This window comes from Propithecus coquereli, unplaced genomic scaffold, assembly GCF_000956105.1.
Source record: "Propithecus coquereli isolate 6110/MARCELLA unplaced genomic scaffold, Pcoq_1.0 Scaffold280, whole genome shotgun sequence".
In the NCBI taxonomy this organism is placed as follows: Eukaryota; Metazoa; Chordata; class Mammalia; order Primates; family Indriidae; genus Propithecus; species Propithecus coquereli.
In genome coordinates, this window is record NW_012148397.1 from 1,390,608 (window position 1) to 1,398,833 (window position 8,226).

Below are 8,226 nucleotides of genomic sequence, written 5' to 3' on the forward strand. Positions count from 1 at the left end.
TGTGGTTCTTTCTTAGAAGCAAAAATAAGACGACTAGAATATAAGTAGCTCTCTGGTGAGTCACTAATTTGCAGGATGGGCAAATTGATGTGTGTTTCTGTTTCTCTTGAAATTAAGGGAAAATAAAAGTAGGAAATTTTGTAGACCTATCTGAAAAATGCTGAGTAAGTTTTGAAACTACTTTTGACCTGAAAAAAAGGAACAGTATCAGTCTAGTTGTGAAGAAACGTATTAACAGTGGCAAATGACAGGATTATATTTTCACTTAATCCTTTACGGCCTCGATTTTAGAATGTTTATATTCATTCCAATCCGAACCTGCTCATCACAACCTGCTATCTAATACTGACTCCAGAGTATTCCGTACCTTTAAAGCAGTGCTTCTCAGATCTGTCCTCTGAAAGTCCTCATAGAAAGAGAAGGAACATGTAACTTTGGGGGGCTTGGTGATGAGGGCTTCGAAGTCAAGTATTATGCAATTTTATTTTTCTTGTGTCTCACAATATCTCTGTGTGTGTTGTCACCTGAAGTGTGTTGAAGGGCCATTGACTAGACACTAGGAGAGGACAACATTCAAACTCCCAACATCTGAATGATTCTAATTGTTAAATGACATGAATTTCAATCTAGTTTCTTAAGCAAGATGCTGGCTAGTAGAATGTTCTCGCGGCCAAGAAAATGACTACGTTGTTTTTCGATGTTTAGATCCAAAGGATTCTCTCTGTTGTTGAACTGCATTTATTAGCAGATACACTGATATATTAGTTTACATGTCGAGAGAGGCAGGCTAAAGAACAAATGAAGAGGGTTCTCAGGATGTCAGCATTCTAGAATATTAATGTGGGTGCTACATTTAAAAATAAGCATTTTTGAAAGGAGCAAGGCCCAAACTATGTGAATGAATAAAAAAGCAACAATGTCTGTATAATGCTTGAACAGGGATAATACCAAATTTTATTCCATTCATTAAACTTCAGAAAAAACTATAAATTATTGTCTTACTAATAAATAACAAAATAAAAACTTTCTTTAAATCCACAAATTCCAAAATGGTGAAGGCTGACCTATGAGGAACTTAGTGCCATGCCCTTCCATTGACTTTTGGTACTTTACTCTAAAGCAAGTGAATATTATAAGAGATTAGGCTGCAAAAAAGAAATAACAACAAAAAATTAAAACAAATGCTACTCTTCAATCGGTGAAATAGTCAAATATACCTGAAAATGAAAAAACTATTTTTTTGAAATAAATTTATCTCCATGGTGACTTTGTTATTCTCAAAAGTACATATATTACCTCAGTGTGAACAAAGAGGTTGGGTTTTTTTTTGTTTGGTTTTGTTTGTCTGCCTAAAGGAGTGAGCTTATTAGCATGGTGTGTGTAAATAAGACTTTGTTCCAAGCTTGGCATCTTCTTACTGCTTCTGCTTGCAGCTTTTGCTCTCTGCTTTCTGGTGATCCACTGCTTTTTCCCATGTCCTGGGTGAAATATTTGGTTTTTATGATTACATCTCAAACATGTTGCTGCTTAGGACTCAATTTGAAATTGACCCCTCTCCTACTTTATCTTCTTTTTCCTGTGCCGTAACGAGAAATCTAGTGACTTCAGAAAACGTAGAGCCTGTGCTGCAATAAACATGTGGCAGAAGTCAGTGCATCTGAATTAACTTATCACGAAAGGACATTTAACCACTAAAACTCTCCTCGGTAACTTTTCCCTATTTAAAAAGTGAGCCTGCCAAAATTAAGACTTTGTATTTTTGAGAAACCATCCAAACTTTGGCAAGCTATGCTTTAGGAATTATGTACTCCATATTAGGTCGTGGAAATATTTTGTTTTGCTATATTTGGGAGTCTGGTACTACTAATGACTTGCAAGCTAGTATCAATTTTTTTTTGCATCTTCTTTTTTGGTAAGATTTGGTGCATTTTAAAACCATTTGATCGGTTTTTTTGTTTGTTTGTTTGAGACAGGATCTCGCTCTGTTGCCTGGCCTAGATTGCAGTGGCACCATCATAGCTCACTGCGACCTCAAACTCCTGGCCTCGAGCAATCTTCCCACCTAGACCTCCCAAAATGCTAGGATTACAAGTGTAAATCACTATTCTATAACAAGATATATGCCCAGAAAGTAAGGTTCAAAGTTTTCTAAATAGCTACCTTCCTGATAAGTACCTCTCTGACATCCTACTGTCCTGAAATTTACATTAGAGAACTCATATCATGTGGATTTGGGTGAACAGCCAAAGAAATTAAGATAGAGTCAGTGGTATTTATCCCAAATTCAATGTTAGTAATGAAAATTACTAACAGTTCTTTCACATTTAGAGGCTTAGTGAATAGTCATAACCCTCTATGGTGCTGAAAACAGGAGACTATAATATGTTTTGAAGCTAGCCGTCCTCAAGTTTTCCTAAGTGCAGAAATTGTCTCATTGTAAAAGACACACAAGGGAGAAAAATGTGTAGTTTAAGCTAAGAGGGAGAGAAGAGCCATTTTCACATATGCATACGAAGCACAGACTTGCCAGTGGTTACCGAGGTGTATCTCACACAGCGTGTACTGGCTGCCTCTTAATATTTACACCCGGGCAGCACGCGCAGTGAGGGTGGAAGAGCGTATTGCTTAAACGTGAGAGAATTCTGAATAACGGCATTAAACGTAAATATATTAATGTAATATCTTAGAATTATCTTGCCAAACCAATAATGCACATTCTCCTGAAGAAGGGCTGAGAATGCCAAGAGCTCTTCCGGAACTGCCTGAATGGGCTCTACTGCTACTTTGAGAGACAGTTCTCAGAGAAAAGCAGGCTTGTGGTTGCTTCTTTCTAGAGGGGACCCAGGCAGGTGCCACCAAAGACTCTCAAGGACCAGAGCAAAATGGACAGCACCTGTGCCTTCTGGGATGAGGCCAGCAGGGCACTCCCCTCTCTTCGCACCTGTGCCAAGGCCTCTGCTTGCTCTGCAAGTAAAAGTGTCAGAGAAGCGGCAAAGTCAGTGGGTTCTAGAATTACTAATTTCTAAAGCAGTGGTTCTCGACTGGGGTGATTTTGCCCTCGGGTGGCATTTGGCAACTTCCCTGGACACATTTTTGGTTGTCACAACGGGGGGTGCTGTTGGCATTCATTGGCTCAGGCCAGGGATGCTGCTAAACATCCCACGATGCACAGGACCACAAAGAGTGATTCGGCCCGAAATGGCAATAGCGCCCAGGTCAAAGATAGGCTCGTTGCTGGGATGGAACTTCCAGCATTGCTGTAAATGCAATATCGAGCCAGGCCATTCAACCCTCTAAGAAGTTATGTTGTTTAGAAAGTATAAGTTAGTAGAGGTTGAGTCCTCATAGCCTTATGTAAATTTTTAAAAAAACTTCTATTATAGTTTCTACCGTCAGCAACTTTTGCAATGCATAAATTGAAATTCATTTAAGTTTTTGCTTTTTTTTAAATTTCACCCTAGGAAGGCCAGGATCCAGAGCAAGTCTGATTGAAACTGGGGAGAGAAAGAACTGTTCACCATTTTGAGTTTCTAATGAATGCAGGCAAATTAACCGTGCTAAAACGACAGAGTCAGGAAGGACTTTAGGTATTAATTCCCTTATTTTTAGGGCAAAGGCAGCAATGCCCAGTGGCAAAACTGGGGTATAAAAAAACCCAAAACTCCTAATGGTTCTCAGCTCCTAGGTGTGAACCTGAAAGAGCCAGTCCTTCGAGATGCATCCTGAGTGTCTGACCGGGCCTGTATTCAACAGAGAGCCAAGTGGCCATTTGCCGACTAGAGGTCACACACGTACTCTGCTTGCCCAAAAAACCCACAAGCTCGCCTAACTTTGGGACATTGATACCTCTGTTCCTGTTCACACCACCTGAATCAATGGCTGCTGGAAAATCCCATTTTGCCTTGTGGACCTAACCAACAGACGAACCAATAACCAAGCATTGACCAATCAGAACTAGACCAGTTTGTATCCCTGATTTGCATAAGGGGACCAGAGTGGGAACCTGGGCAAAGACTTTGTCTGTAAAAATAGCCCCTTTCTTTGTTCTCTCAGAGCGCACCTTCGTTTTGTACCAAAAGCTGTCTCCCAGTTTGCAAACTGCTGGTGGAAATCAATTCTCTTAAACTAATTCTTCTTTCTCAGTAGTTTTGCTAACAAAGAAAAGAGGGAGATGGTTCTATTTTTACTTACTGCAGTGGATACTGGATTTAACCTACGACTGTGTTCAAGAAACTACACGGTAGCTTTGATCTGGGAGACTGAACTGGAAAAGTAGATTTTGTCCTAGAACGCCTCAGGATAACACAAAATCAGTACAGGAGCCATAGTATGGATGGGCAGAGCAGTGCTGTTTGTGTAGTAGAAATGCAGACAAAACAAGACGAAAAAGGCTGGAGAATTACGATGGATTGACAGGAACCCAAGCAAGGAGCTGTAGTTGCCAAGGTAAGTAGCGACCCATCAAATGTCCAAATGACACCCCAACACGTCCACATGACTCCTGTATGATTTTTAAACAAGTCATTCATTAGAGGGAAATTACCCAGCTTTTTGTATTTGATCTGATCAATACGTTCAGGAAAAACACAAATCTCTGTTGGAGTTAAACATACATTACCTGATCATCTTCAGCACATCCTGTGTCTGAAAGCTGTTCCCATTTTACAGGAAGAAATGACATTCTTGAGCCCTCCTTCCTGCCTTACATGTATTTTCCATCCAGTACCCCCAATGTCCCCACCTGTGAAATATACTTGAGCCTCCAGGTGTCCAGGCCGCAGACCCTGACGCTGGCCTGACTGAACTCAACCCTCTGCTGATCGATTCCTCCTTGGGTCAAAGGAGGAAAATGATCCCTGATTCTCATTCATATGCTCAGGATAAAAAGAGATAATGCCTGGGAAGGGAAGAAGCTTTGTTTTTTTGTTTTTTGTTTTTTGAGACAGGGTCTGGCTCTGTTGCCCAGGCTGGAGTGCAGTGGTGCAATCATCGCTCACTGTAACCTCGAACTCATGGACTCAAGCAATCCTCCTGGATCAGCCTCCTGGGTAGCTGGGACTACAAGGTGCTATCACCATGCCTGGCTAGAGGCTTTGAATTCCTAGAAAGAATGATGCCTTGTAAATTCAAGTGGATGACTGTATAACTTTACTGGTTACTAGGACCAGGGATGAGTTTCGCTTAGTAATTACGAGCATGCCATTGAATTCCCTCCTGGCGCCAGCAGTCCCAGTCTGCCTGGCAGGCAGCAGAAGAGTGTTCTCTGTGGTACCAGGGACGGCCCTCATCTTCCATCAGTCAAGAAGCTCCTCTGTTTCTTTCTTCCCTGGCTTGCTTATGAGTAACCCCTAAATGACAGCACCAAAGTTGCACTGGACCCAAGCCCAGACACCCCGAAAAGCCCTAGATGCGAGGCCTGCAGCTGAGCAATGCAACTTCGGTGCTGTCATCTAGCTGAGATGAGCCAGGGCTTCTGTGGTCTCTGGGGGTCATAAAGCTCCTGAGCTCAGAGGGAGAGACCGGAAGCAAATGTGATTCTGAGTTCGAATCATTGTGTAGCACAGTCTTTGAAGTGCAAGTAAATTCCCCAATAGGGGGCAAAGCACAGAATAAAAAGGATAGAACTAAAAATCAGGGAAAGTCTTTCAGAGTATTTGTCCGGCCAGGCCTTATTCTGATTTAAAATCTTCCCGATGCCCTTCAAAGGTGACACCCCTCATCTCTCTGTAAGGTTCGCATTCTGTCTGCTGGGGGTGAGGGGTTCCCATCCCTCTGTCCCTGCCTCACCTCATCTGGGCTTCAGCCCCGGCCTCACCCACTAGGTGACCTCAGGCCCTGCAGGAACCCTGTGTTGGATGCTGCCAGAACTCCACTTGGTTTTTAAGATTTCAGGAAAACAGGAGCTTGGAAAGTTTTACTGATGAGATCCCCAAATATAATAGAATGAGGAATGAAACGCAGAACTCTCTGTGCTTGGTTTGGAGAAAGAAACCAAAACCTACCTGAGACCATCACCGTGAGGTAGGAAAGGCTGTTAGCACCAACATCACAACGCGCTTAAGTATTAAAACGCAGGATTCACCCTACACGTGTTGTTAGAGACTCAGAATCCCAGTGGGAAACTGCATCCTATTAAACATTTAACCTTTATCTAGACTTGGACAGCAAAGAACCAGCTTGCATGTCCTGAGCTAATCTGAACAAAACTGAGACAGTGATTTTATCCACAGAGGAACGGACGAAACCTGGGCTAATGCAAATAGATACCAGAGGGACTTTGTCAGGTACCTGAATAACTGCTAAAGCAAAGAGATGCCAAAGGCAGAACATTCTTAATCTGTTCACGAAGGAATATTTAGTCAATATTTTGTTGGCCAATTATTTGCTCAAAAAGGATACCACGAATCTGTAGCAAATTTGGTCCCTACCTTTGTTCAGACTGGCCCTCCTCTTAATTCTAAATTATTAATACATTAATACCAAAGTCTATAGAATTTATACTTATCTGAACAAAAGACTTTTTCTTTTAAAAAAAAAATTCCATTGCAACTTGGACTAGTGTTTTCAAACTGCCTCAAGCTCTCAGAAGGTAGTAAGTACCTTGGGCTGAGTCGGTGGGCCTGGTCCCTCCCTTGGTAGGTGGGCACTGTCCTCCAAACACACACTTCAGACTGATGACACACCGAGCTTAATTATTCTGCTGCTTTAAAAAGGGAGCTTGAAAAACCACTGACTAGATGGGCAGCCCACCAGAACCGGAAGGTCCTCAAACAGTACCAGGTCCAACACCCCACTGTCCAGAAACAGTGGGAAATCAGGCCTCCTCTTTAGGACAGAATCCAGATGGTTTCTTTTTTCAGGGGAGAAGGGGAAAAAACATTAAAAATTGCTTCTAGATTGTAAGTGTCCAACCTCAGTAGGCAAACATACCTTCTAATGACTGTTGAATTATAACCATTCCAACATTCTGGTGTTTCTTAAAAGCAAAGAAACCTAGGCTAACAGACAAGGCATTATGAAGACCAATTATGGGAAGTATGTTTACAAATACAGTCATATATTCTGTCCCCTCCATCATTTAGGGGATGGAAAGTCCAGAGTTCAAGTACAACCTACCTTAAGCAAATTTAAACTATGCAATTACAAAGCAGCTTAATGATTACTCGTATCACAAAATGGTTTGTCAGACCATCTGTCTACATAGCAACATCACTGGTAGTTAAAATACAACTCATTTACAAACGTTGTTTAATTTGGATACAACTTCAGGAATACGCATTGGGGTAATGTAAGAGGCAGAGGGAGGAGAGAAGGGAGAAAGGAACAGCCCCATTCCATAAATGTCTGGGCTTGAGGGTTCCAAATATGAGATGCAAGGTAAGACCAGAGGAAGCATGTGGGATAATGATAATCACTGTGACTATTTTCCCCAAAAAATTAATTAATCTTAACCTGCTTCCCAGGCTGGATTTTTGGCTAAAACTTCCAGACATAGAGATTGGCGTGAGGCTGCAATACGAGGACATCACATCCTGGACACACAGGAGATGATGGACAGTGTGTATCCATGGAAACAATAGGAGGCACCCTGGATACCCGGGATACATGATACCGTGGACATTTGGACACAAGGATATTCACTTGGACACAGGCTGGGGTTTTCTATTAAAGTGATGCTTCAGATCTTTGTTGCAAAAGAAAATGAGGCAGCAGACAGACATCTGCCTGCTTCAAAAGATCAGGAAGTAATTGGGTCCAAACCAGCCCAGTGTGCTTAGCTTAAGGCAGTGGGGTGGGCAGAAGCAGCCCCTGCCAGACAGCTCTGGGCTGGCATGGGGGCAGCGCAGAGCGAGGCCCTTGGGATTCCCCACCTTTCCTGCGGCTTCCACTTGGAGTGGAGGTAAGGCAGACAGAGCCTGGGCGGGCGTGGCCAGCTTGCCTTTTGTGAATGGTTAAGCAGCAGAAGCCCATGAATATGGTGTTGCAGAGAAAAAGTCAAAACCCATCCAATGAGCTTCAATTTCCTCTGGTTCTAGTACAAAAAAAAAGGGAGAAAGTGGGAGAGGAAAGAAGAAGAGAAGAAGAGGAAAGAGAAAGTGAAGGAGCGAGGGGGGAGGACAGAGAGAGAGAATGCGGGAGGTAGCAGGAGAGAGGAGAATGAGAAAGGATGAATGAATCTCAGAATTTCAAGCAGTGCTCACTCCCAGGAAATTCTATTGTGACGAC